The 13,044-nt window shown below is 35.1% G+C and overlaps 1 protein-coding gene across 5 annotated transcripts in view; it reads right to left on the bottom strand.

The window, feature by feature from the left end:
- CALCRL (calcitonin receptor like receptor) overlaps positions 1-13,044 on the bottom strand; it is a 112,651-nt gene that overhangs the window by 84,411 nt on the left and 15,196 nt on the right. For 2 of the 5 annotated variants that reach the window (XM_060152477.1, XM_060152481.1), the window contains exon 2: positions 8,612-8,679. The exons of the other annotated variants lie outside the window; for them this stretch is intronic. The gene's annotated coding sequence lies outside the window, so the exon portion shown is untranslated. The remainder of the gene's footprint in view (positions 1-8,611; positions 8,680-13,044) is intronic. 5 annotated transcript variants of the gene reach the window in all.

The following is a 13,044-nucleotide window of genomic DNA, read 5'->3' as shown; positions in this document are numbered from 1 at the left end:
ATGTATAAGTGAATTGTGGCATAGGCTGATTGATAATTTCACTTTGTTGTGTTCATGTTAGGGTCTGCATAATTGGGGAAGAGGGAAAATTTTGTCAAAATTGATCTATTCCATAGAAAGGTAAATAATTTGCTTTGAAAGGAAGCTTAAGGAAGGCCTGGGAGATAGGGTGAAAGACAAATGAAAAAATAATAAAATATCTAAGTGAAACAGACAAGGTTTTCTGTAGGGGGAGAGAGGTGCTTTTTTTTTTTAATGCACGGTTTTCCTACAGAGGGGAAATCCACACCCTAATGACTGTTAGAATTAATCTGGAGTCTAATGGACTCTGGCTGAGATTTGGTTGAGGGGTCTGATTTTTAATCATAAGTATGGGTCTATCCCATTAAACAAGCTTTTCAAATATGATAAAAAACCCTTTCAAGATAGGTACTCTTTGTTCAACTGATTGCTTTTTTTTTTTTTGGCGGTACGCAGGCCTCTCACTGTTGTGGCCTCTCCCGTTGTGGAGCACAAGCTCCGGACGCGCAGGCTCAGCGGCCATGGCTCACGGGCCCAGCCGCTCCGCGGCATGTGGGATCTTCCTGGACCGGGGCACGAACCCGTGTCCCCTGCATCGGCAGGCGGACTCTCAACCACTGTGCCACCAGGGAAGCCTGTGATTGCTTTTTATATGGGTCAATGCATCTTGGAAAAAAGCTGTGGAGTTTTCCCACATCTAATGACAACCTCTTATGTTTTTGCAAATTATAATGTTCTTCATTATCAAAAATAAAACTTCATTATCAAAAAATAAAAGTAAGTTATTTGTTAATCATAAGTTACAAATATAAATTATTACACATAGAGCTATAAGCTCCAGTTGCAAAGGACCTTTCTTAACCTCCTTATAATTTATTATCCTTAACAACAAAAGAGAAGCCCTTATGGTATCTTCCAACCCACTGCTTGCAAAGCCTTATATTTATTTTCTTAGTAATAACAGCAAGAGCTCATTTCCATGTTATATGTGTAGTACCTAGTCACCTTATCCCAGATCCAATACATCCTCCTGTAATTAAGTCAAGAACATAAAGTTAGTTGTTTTGGTTATAGATCCATGGTACAATGAAAGGTATGACATTATAACTCATCCTATTTTCATGATAAAAATGCTATATTCATATTTATTAATAAACTTATTTTAAATGTACTTTTCATGGAAGAGGGAATGCAAAGATGAATTAAACATGCCAATCTAGTGCAGTGTTCTAACTTTTCTGTTGACACTATTTATAAAGTAATTTTTAAAAAAACTTCACTCATTTAAGTTACTAGGTCATTTGCAAAACATAATTTTGGGCACATTTTAAATGATGATATTTTAAACTATGACTGTTATAGTATTCTTTTTCAATGAAATGTAAATGCAACAACAATTTAATACCTACGCAATCATTTGTAGAGAAATGAATGCTCTCTTCTTGACAGTTGGAAATTTTACTTCATTTCTTAATCTCATTGACATCATATTCTACTCCACTATCCATCTTTCCCTGATAGAATTTTATTCTACTGAACTTTATTTTTCAAATTCTTTTAAATGACCACATTGAAAGAGAGCAGGAAAAAGCATAATACAGAAATAGAAGGAGTAAAGACAGAGTGGAGCAGGAAAGATGGAGGGATGTAGAAATAGATCACTGAGTGAGCAGGTGACACTTAAAAACTATAATGTTGCAATATCTTCCTTTTCCTTTGAAGTGTTTGCATGGCTACTATGCAAACCTCTCCTAATCTTTTCCTAGCAAAATTTTCAATGAAGTCTTCTCTGCTCAAAATCTTTTATACAACAAAATATGTATACCTAGGTTGAAATTTCATTAAAAAAAATCCTATCTGAATGAATCTTTTAAAAATCCTTCCCAATTGCATTACCATTACAATTTTTATTAGAAATAATAATACTAATAACAATGATGATAATAGTAGCTAAAACTTTTGGAAGGCTTACTCAATTTCAAGCCATGACCTAAGCACTATATACTTCTGCCTCCACTTCCATCAGTTCATGTACACAGTGGCCACCAAGTCTGGAAACACCAATGATACATAATAGATGATATGCTACTTTATATTATAATACATGAAAAAATAATATTTACCTTTTCAGACTATATGATCACATTATTAAAACATATAAAGTAGGTACTGTTTATCCCAGGTTTACCTTTGAGGAAATTGAGGCACAAGTACGTTTATTAACTTCACCAATTAAAAAAATTGTTTGATTCAGGATTTGAACCAGTTTGGCTCTAGAGTTTATACTCTAGATGAAAACATAATAAATTTATTATAAATTTTGATACATAATTTTTAAACACATAAAGTAAAATTTTATTAGAAATACATCATTAATGAGATGAAGAAAGTGGGAAAGTCATGTGTCCTTTTTAAGAAGGCTTGGCAAACATCAGTGTATCCATCATCCCTGTCCCCTCATTTATGCCCTAGGAGATTGTTACATCCTGCAGAAATGCTTTGTAGTAAGGCTCAGAAGGGTGAAATAGTGCATATGTGTATGTGTGTGTGTGTGTAAAGAAGTAAAAGGAGCACTATGAAAGAAAAAGTGAGAAGTGGCCTGAAGCTTAGACCTTAGTAATTTTCTGTGGCAGATCAGTTCTAGGATGGAGTTCAAATGAAGGTTAAGAATCTGGAAATTGATTTCTGTAAAACAAGCTGCTTCTGCTTACTCCTTAGGGGTATGCATACCCCAGTTTGTAGATCACTGGTTTAAAGTGTAAGACATATTAAATGAAGAAATTCAATTCTACCAAAAATAAAAATGCATTGCATTTGAGAACTATTATGCTGGGCACTGTAGTGAGAAAAATGAATCAGACAAATTGTAACTTAATATAAAGCAAATGTGAAAAGGACAAATGATAAGTAAATAAATGTATGAAAGTTTATAGTGTCTATACTACATATAACATGGTTCCCGTTAAACTTCAATGACAACTTATTTTTACTTATTAAATTAAATATTAAATAATTGTCATTATTAACAAATTGTTACCATAACTTATTAAATAATGCTCATTAACATTGACACCAGAATTCTTCTTATAGAAGGAATTATATTTTTTTTTGTAAAATACATCAAAAGTAACATGGGATAGAACAGCCACATGGCCATAAATGTTAGCAGTTGCTCAAATATAAGAAGCAGAAATCTCCTCTTCATGCTTCAAGATTAGAAAATGTATTATTTTCACTCCTAAAATGGAAGAAGGAAAATGAGTGATAAAGAAGAAGAGCGTGGATCCAGAAAGATGGAAAGAGGCTGGAAATAGATAAAATATTGGAAGAACCAAGTGACCTTTTTATTTTTTTAACATCTGTATTGGAGTACAATCGCTTTAAAATGGTGTGTTAGTTTCTCCTGTATAACAAAGTGAATCAGCTATACATAACCTATATCCCCATATCTCCTCCCTCTTGCATCTCCCTCCCACACTCCCTATCCAACCCCTCTAGATGGACACAAAGCACTGAGCTGATCTCCCTGTGCTATGCGGCTGCTTCCCACTAGCTATCTATTTTACATTTGGTAGTGTATATATGTCCATGCCACTCTCCAAGTGACCTTTTTAAAATGGTGATGTCTACCACTTGATTTGAAATTGTTTGCATTGCTAATCTGTGAATCTCTCCTGAATCTTTCATATGAAAATCTGCAGTGAAGTCTACTATGCTCAAAAACAATTTAGTGTATGGAATTTTTTAGAGATGTCAAAGAAAGGACTATTTCAGGGATCAATGCAAAGTAGAACAACTTTATGCACTAAAAGGCAGTCTGATTAAAAGTAAGTTAGCAGGGCTTCCCTGGTGGCACAGTGGTTGAGAGTCCGCCTGCCGATGCAGGGGACACGGGTTCATGCCCCGGTCTGGGAAGATCCCACATGCCGCGGATCAGCTGGGCCCGTGGCCCATGGCCGCTGAGCCTGTGTGTCCAGAACCTGTGCTTCGCAACGGGAGAGGCCACAACAGTGAGAGGCCCGCGTACTGAAAGTAAGTTAGCAAGGTGGTTTCAGAGAAGTGTATTTGTAAAGAATACCACCATTTATAGGATGCATAATAATACGGAAATTTCTTAGAGATTCAAAAGAATATTAGTAGACATTTTTGGCACTGGAAATGAGAACCCCAAGTCACTGGATCAATAACAATACTGAATTATTGAGGTGGTGTGTTATACTTAGGTTCATGCTTTATTTTGCATGTGAGATATGTAAGTTAACATAAATGACAGGTATATATAGCAAATGTTCCTCATCGTTTGTGCTAAACTCATATTGTTGAATCCATAATTTTTTTGAATGATTTTTATTGGAAACATGGATCATTACACAGCAAGATGAGAATAGGTATTTTTTGGACATTCTAACTGTTAGAATATTGCATCTTTTGACTCTTTTAAGAATTACGTTTAAAAATATATGTAAATGGAGTGTAACCTTTAAAATAGTTTAAAAATAAAAGATAAAAATAATTTTTTAAAATATTCAAAAGGATTCCAGTTTTTAAAAAATATATATATGAGGGGCTTCCCTGGTGGCGCAGTGGTTGAGAGTCCGCCTGCCGATGCAGGGGACGCGGGTTCGTGCCCTGGTCTGGGAAGATCCCACATGCCGCGGAGCAGCTGGGCCGTGAGCCATGGCCGCTGAGCCTGCGCGTCTGGAGCCTGTGCTCCGCAACGGGAGAGGCCACAACACTGAGAGGCCCGCGTACCGAAAAAAAAAAAAATATATATATATATATATATATATATATGTTATATATTTTTATACCTACTTTTTGTAACAGGTCGTTAATTATGCCTTCTAGAATAATGATATCTCTTAGTTTACCTGTTTTTAACTCTGAGCAATAAGATAGTGTGCTATAAATTTTTCAAGGGACAGTAAGACAATCATGCATGAAGTTGATCTATAAACATAGTTTAAACAGTAAAGATATAATTTCCAGGGAGCATTTTAATATAATTTGTAAACGTACTTATTGAGTTTACAGGCACTAAAAGATGTACTACAAAGAGGTTTAAAATAGCTCTTTACAGATGCCTCTGTATTGTAGCTCGGGGACAAGAAAGATGGACATGCCAAATTAAAGGACAAAAGACAGAACGTAAAATGTACCCTTTGGAGATAGAGATAAAACCATGAGCCACAGTGCCTGGGAAGAGTTAGAATTAAGGAGGATCTTAGAGTTTCTTTAGAGCAACTTTCTGGGGTTTTTTTTCTTTTTTTCAGATTTAGTTTAATCTCCTATTTTACGGATGGGGCAGCCAAACTCCAGTCTATTTATGTGACATGCATAAGTCAAAAGCTTAGCTAGAAGGAGAGATGTGCTACACACCAGACCAGCCCTCAGTGGCCAGTATCTCATATTACACACCCGTGGCCCCCTTGCTCCTTGGGTACCCTTACTGCCTTACCAGATGAGATGTAGGAACCAAAGCACTGACAACTTGGGGACTTATATGCTATGGTCTTGGATTGGAGAAAACTAACACGCTTATAGGATTCCTCTTTTAAAAAAAACAGCACCAAATCATAAACTCAAAGTTAAATGCAGGGTCTTAAAAGGGTCTTATTCGAGTGAAAGTCCTGGAATTTAAGTTTCATTAGTTTAGTGGAATATGAATACTTTTTAGTTTCCAAATTTACCTTAATTTAGTTCTTACTGTTCTAACCAACTGGACTCACTCCTGATTGTCTGAACTATTCATATTATTTGCTGAGAAAACTTTCATCTTGCTCTGTGTAAAAATCTTCTCTGATCTTTAAGAAACAGGCACTTCTTCTGCATGGAGAGCCGTTCTGAAGAAAATATATAATTATCTTATGGACATAAAATGATTTTTAATAAATAAAGAGACATTTGTATTAATATATACAAAACTAAAATGTATAAAGATGCTTAATTTTTCCCCAAATAATGTGTAAATGTAATACAATCAAGATAATAAATAATTTTAAAGGTCAGCTAAACAAATAACAAACAACAATAAGACAAATGTACTCTAGAATCCAAAATAATTTTTGTTAATATAATTTAGTAAATAGAACAATTTAGTTATGTTTCAAATCAGTAATAGGAAGGATGAATTGTTTAATAAAACGTGTTGCTACAACTGTCCATCAATTTTGGGGAAAAGTTTATATCTGAGATTCAGTTTCAGTTGGTTTAAGATTTAAATGTAAAAATGGACCTTTAAATTATTATAAATTTAAAAGTTAATATTTTTACTATATTGGAGTCAAAGAGAATTTTCAATAAGAATATAATATGTTAGTGATAAATAGAAATGGATCCATCTATTGCCAAAATTCAGTCTAGCCAGAGATATTCTCTTTGTTTTTTCCTCTTTATCACCTCTTACCCATTTGTCAAATTTCAGAGTCTACTGAATGATTATGTAAATAAAGCAAAGCAAAACTATTCGAAGTTAGAGGAATTGAGCTATTACAAATCACAGTATTTGTTACAAAGAACTTCAGATGATATTTTATTTCCAGCTCCTGTCTTTAATTCAGAGTAGTTACAGTTAGAGGATCCAGAATCTCAGAGCTGGAATAGACCTGAAGGTCTCACAGTATAACCTGCTTATTTTACAGATTTGGAAGGTGGGAGTTCAGGAGGGTTTAGTGATGTGCCTCATATCCCACAGTAGAGGTAGATGAGCTAAGGTAAGACTAGGAGTTCTCTTTCCTAAGTCTCATTTCTGTGCTTCTTTTATTAGGTTAAAATTAAACCACATGTGAGTCAAACTAATATGATAGCAAACCACAGTCCTGTTTCTCAGTTATATTTTTTAATCTCCCTAGAGATCATTTTTTCAACCTCTTTCTTGCTAGAATTTAAATATTTAGCCACCTTAAACTCTACTTGTTAGAAATAAAATTTTAAAAATTACCATTAGGCCTATTAGTGTCTCACAAAAAATCTTACCAATACTCTGCAAGTCAGAAATCAATTTAACGAAGAGAATGCAGTTTAAATTTGGACCTTTCATTTTCAAGCCACTTCCAATTTATCTCCTTCAAACTATCCAATATATGTTAGAATTTATAAGGTGGAAAGACATTTAGAAAAAAAAAAAAGGGTAATCCTCTTAATTTCCATAGGAAGATGACTGGTGCTAACAGATACTGGAAGTCAAAATCAGTTTTTGCCTAGTAAGTGACTCTTTTTCCATTTTCTGCTCTTTCTTGTATGTCTTCAATAAGCAAAATTGGGGCTTTAAAAATTGATCTGGCACCACTTCACATAAAAAAGTTCAGGAAGAAAAATCCAGCTGTCAGATATAAGTAGGCATTTTGAGCATTCAAACCATGCTCTAAGGAACAGTGAGTCATATTAGATGCAATGTGCAAAGGAAGCTGACACATAAAAAGGATAGAACAACAATGATGAGTTCCCAAAGACATGCTGTGGGACAAAGAATAATTATAGAGGGTCTATTTTGGGGTCCAGCAGAATGACTTGGGAATTTAAAATCAGAAGAAGGAATTATGTCACTCAGCTTTGAATTTAAAGTAAAATAATTCAGTAGCCTTTATTTTTCATTAATGCTATTATAGTTTATTGGGACGATGCATGATTGAATTGTTAAATACTTCACAGTCTAAAAATAAGTAAGGACAGGAAAGCTACTTTAATTTTGTCAGGAAGGAGGATGTGAGGTGTAATAATAATCACATAATATCTTATCTGATATGGAACTATAATACTAAATATAAATAAGACACATCTGTCTGCAACAGTAATCTTTTTGGAGACACCAATGCCCCTGAAGCTTGAAATTAATGCCCAGGATTGAAATTGAAACTGCTTTGCCAGGGAGTTCTAAAAATAGTATTAGAGCAACTTAAATCTTTAATTCAGCTAACACCCCATTTTCCTGTTCCCGTATTTATAAATGATATCTTTTTACATTCCAATTATGGGAAAGGTTTACAGACATTTATAAGAATATAATAGTGACTATGTGGATCAGAAAACAAAGAACTCTACAGAGGAAAGGAATTTAGTTCAAAAGAGCAACCTAGCCCTATTATTTTATACAGGAAACATAATTTGTTTTTTATATATGTATATATAGATATACATATATACATGATATATATATACATAGTTATAGTTAAAATAAGATTAGCCATAGACATTATATACGTGTGTGTGTTTGTGTGTGTGTGTTTGTGTGATGTTTGTGGCTAATACTACCAAATTGTTAATATTAATAAATCTTATAAGAACTGTTCGTATTAATTTAACATTCCTAGTCCTCTGGCCAAGGGAAAAAATACATGGGGGATAAGTTCATACCCAAAGGTCCCAAGGAAATGACTTTGTAAGTCTGACAGATGTCCCTAAGCCTGTATTTTGTTAGATTGCCTTTCAAAGTTTTCCTTGATTCAGAAGTTATTTGGAGTTATGTATCATTCTGTGAAATCTTTCTTATGATTGTTAACATGTTCATATTATCCTCAATTTCATTGGAATTTCAACATGTTACTTTCATCAAGTCATGAATGTTCTTTTGTAATATATTCATACTCAATACCTGAAGGTAGGGCCATCCATAGTTTTGACAGGTGGTAGCACAAGTGGCTGGTGTATCATCATAGGACCCTGGATGACAAGAGAACATTCCTGTGAATTTGGTATTATTAGTGGATAGTGGGATTTTACATAACTTAAAGTTATATACTAGTGTGGTTTTTTTTGTTTGTTTTGTTTTTTGCGGTACGCGGGCCTCTCACTGTTGTGGCCTCTCCCGTTGCGGAGCACAGGCTCCGGACGTGCAGGCTCAACAGCCATGGCTCACGGGCCCTGTGGCTCTGCGGCATGCGGGATCTTCCCGGACCGGGGCACGAACCAGCGTCCCCTGTATTGGCAGGCAGACTCTCAACCACTGTGCCACCAGGGAAGCCCTAGTGTTTTTTTTTAAATCACAAACATATGTATTTTAAATGTCTCATTTTAATGGGAAGTTGGGAGGCGTTGTTTCAGGCACATTTAGGTTGCCACCATGCTGACCTGAAAGTAATCAGGAACTTTGTTCTTGGACCTTATTTCTTAAGAATGAGTATTTTAAGGAGCACGAACATGGAGGATGGTCCCTGGTGTTCAAGATCTTAGCACTAGGGAGAGGTGAATGCCCTGAAATGTTCAGGTGAAAGGTTGTTCCCAGAAGAAATGGTGGCTTGGTCAATGGTTCTGAGAAGGAAATGACATGGCTAGTTCAAAGTACATAAAGAGAGCCAACGTGATCAAACTGGAGTGAATGAGGGGGAAAGAGTGACACAGATCTTGTCAAAGAGGAAGCCAGAGGCTAGACCATGTCAGTAATGAGATTTAACTCTCCTTAAACATAGGGTATCACTAATAGGTGAGATTCATCCACTGCTAAACTGAGTTAACGTATATAAATGTGGTTTACATCATTTTTTCAGCCTCAAAATAAGGTCGAAGGCAAGATATAGCTATAATCTTGTTTACCTTGCTTTGCATTTACACAGTATTATTTGGACTTTAGAACTTCAAAAATATCAAATTTGCATTTGCAAATTTTTTATCTCCATTAATTTATATTGTGATTTGAGAGGCTTTTATTAAACTTGTTCTTATGGATCATGAATTTGCTACTTCCAAAAATAATTTCTGAATGATTGTCAAGGATTTCCATGAAGGCACTAGGGATCCTTACATGAAAACCCAAAAGTATTAAGAAAGCTTATGTTAAAAGCAATCTCTGTAATCAAATTTTTTTATATAAATCAAAAAATTTTGATTACTTTGTAAAATTATTTTGTAAATTTTCACACCTTCATATATTTTAATAATTTATTATATATTATAAATTGTCTAGTATATGTTGTAATTAGGATCATGATCTGGTCATTTTAAAGACTTGTGTATTTTTACACCAATAGACACTCCACATATATTTAGAATCTGAATTTTCTACAAGCTATTTTGGAAAAAATAAAAACTCCTGGCAGTCTCAGCCTTTACTGGCATTCATATGGAATTCACAAGGTTCAAAGTTGAAGTTTATTTTGAGTATTTTCCCAACTTGCTAGAAAATGCCACTAGAAATAGACATGACCATGGAGTGTTTTCTTTTTCTGCATGGGTCTAGAAATTTCATTTTTCATCCGAGCTGAAAATGCTGTGAAAGAATATTTGCACCTTTTTGGTGATAGGGAATAAGTAAAAAACAAATATGTCAACGATTACTTCTGACTATCAGTAAATTTATTGATGAGTTAACTTTGGTTAGTAAATGCATTGCACATATTAATAAAATATAATGTATATGTCAGCATGGTCTTACTTCCACTTTCCTCTGAAAATATCAGTATCTGTAGTACCAAAAAATAGATTAATATCCAAGAAGAGAGGATACAAAGAAAATATTATAAAGCCTTAATGAAAGTGATAGCGATACCTAGAGAAAACTCAAAAGAAAGCTAATTTTGTGGAAGTAGCACCACTGACTGAAGTAGACAATGAAATCAAAATCAACTAAGCCTTAGAAACACAGAAAATAAATATATTAGGTAAGAATAGTGGATAAACTTTCTTGATATTTGCCATGGTGAAGCAAAACAATCAAGCTGGAAAAAAAATGCAAACCTAAGTGTATTTATTAAGAGGAAATCAGAATCTTGAAGAAATATATTAGTTAAATTCAGCTACTGGATATAAGGGAAATCAAGTGGTTTCCAAAATGTGGAATTACATGAAAGACACAGACTCCAATGCTTTCTATGATATTTTTATGTATAAGAAATAATTTTTACAACAGTAGAAAGAGAGACATTATCTCTTTCAGGAGACTTGTAAGCTCCATGAATGATTTAAAATAGTCAAAATATTATAAAAACACATAATACTTGCCATGATACATTTGTCCTAACTCATAGAATGTACAACATCAATGGTGAATCCTACTGTATTTTCAGTGGGCATGATGTGTCAATATAGCTTCATTGGTTGTAACAAATTTATAACTTTCGTGGGAGATGTTAGTAATAGAGGAGGGTTGGGAGAGGGGTTATATGGAAAATCTTTCACCTTGTATTCAACTTTGATATGAATCTAAAACAACTCTAAAAAATAAAGTTTATATTTTAAAAAGCACACATGCATCCGAATGGAAGTGTTCACTTTCTTCCTCTCTCTTTTTTTTTTTTTTACTATATATTTTTATTTATTTATTTTTGGCTGCACCGTTGGGTCTTTGTTGCTGTGCGCAGGCTTTCTCTAGTTGCAGAGAGCGGGGGCTACTCTTCGTTGCGGTGCATGGGCTTCTCATTGCGGTGACTTCTCTTGTTGCCAAGCACGGGCTCTAGAGCACAGGCTCAGAAGTTGTGGCACACGGGCTTAGTTGCTCCGTGGCATGTGGGATCTTCCCGGACCAGGGCTCGAACCTGTGTCCCCTGCAATGGCAGGTGGATTCTTAACAACTGCACCACCAGAGAAGTCCCTTCCTCTCTGTTTTTAAAGAAGATATGTATTTGATGGGGTTTTTGAATAAAAGGAAATGGAAAATTTGAGGTATGATTCTAGGTATTATCAGTCTATGTTCTTGATCATGATGAGAAATGCCATTCACACATACCCAGTTTTAAAAGCAATAAAACAATCTTTCCTTTCCCTGGACCACCTAACCAAAAATAGTCCTTTTCTTAAATAATTATAAGCAAAAAATAATTCTACAACATTAAGTCACTGCTACCCAGTTAGAAACAAATATTTCAGAGGAAAATTTTAACTTGTTTTACATGTAGATTTGCTGTTACTCGTAATTAGGGCAATACAAATTAGAACCACAGTGAGACTATGTTATATCCACCAGGCTGGCAAAAATTTAAAAGTTTGACAGTAATACAAAGTATTGGAAAGGATGTGGTGTCATGGGAACCTCATACACTGTTGGTGGGACTATAAATTGGTACAAGAATTGCTAGGATCCTGAAATCCCACTCATAAATTTATTCCCTAAAGAAACTCAACCATGTGTACCTGGAAATATGTTAAAAAAATGTTCATTGCTTCATTGTTTATAATAGCAAAATGATAGAAGCAATCCAAATGTCCCTCAGCAGGAGAAAAGATAAATACATTGTGCATTCATACAATGGAACACTGCAACAGTGAAAAGAACAAACCCAAAATTACACACATTATCACTGATGCATCTTTGGAACATAATGCTGAATGAAAGAAGAAAGTCTCCAAAGACTATATTCAGAAGTATTCCTCTTTCATAAAAGTAAAACTAAAAACATAACACTAAATAATACATTGCTTAGAAATACATATATAGGTAGTCAAGCCATAAAGTAAAGCAAGGGAATGACTAGTACAAGTTTAGGCTACTGGTTTACTTCTGGGGACATACATGTGACTTAATCAGGGAGGAACATGATGGAAAAGATGGGTTCTAGGTATACAGGCATTTATTTATTTAAGCATTGTATTTTTTTTTATAAATTTATTTTTGGCTGCGTTGGGTCTTCATTGCTGCATGCGGGGTTTCTCTAGTTGTGGTGAGTGGGGGCTACTCTTTGTTGCGGTGCATAGGCTTCTCATTGCAGTGGTTTCTCTTGTTGTGGAGCACAGGCTCTAGGCACGCGGGCTTCAGTAGTTGTGGCACGCCGGCTCAGTAGTTGTGGCCCGAGGGCTCTAGAGCGCAGGCTCAGTAGTTGTGGCGCACGGGCTTGGTTGCTCCGCGGCATGAGGGATCTTCCCAGACCAGGGCTTGAACCCGTATCCCCTGCATTGGCAGGCGGATTCTTAACCACTGAGCCACCAGGGAAGCCCAAGCAGTATATTTTAATAATCTTTCGTATGCATGAAAATTTAAAGTTTAGAAAGCTTTTGTAGGACAATGTGCAGAGTGTGATTCCTTACTTTGGAATCATGTACTTGTTATGGATCTGTGGATCAAAATACATAAAAACGCAATGTAATTCAGATAGGTCT

Source organism: Lagenorhynchus albirostris, chromosome 6 (genome assembly GCF_949774975.1).
Source record: "Lagenorhynchus albirostris chromosome 6, mLagAlb1.1, whole genome shotgun sequence".
In the NCBI taxonomy this organism is placed as follows: domain Eukaryota; kingdom Metazoa; phylum Chordata; class Mammalia; order Artiodactyla; family Delphinidae; genus Lagenorhynchus; species Lagenorhynchus albirostris.
The sequence above is the reverse complement of the archived record's forward strand: the minus strand, read 5'-3'. Positions and strand labels throughout refer to the sequence as shown.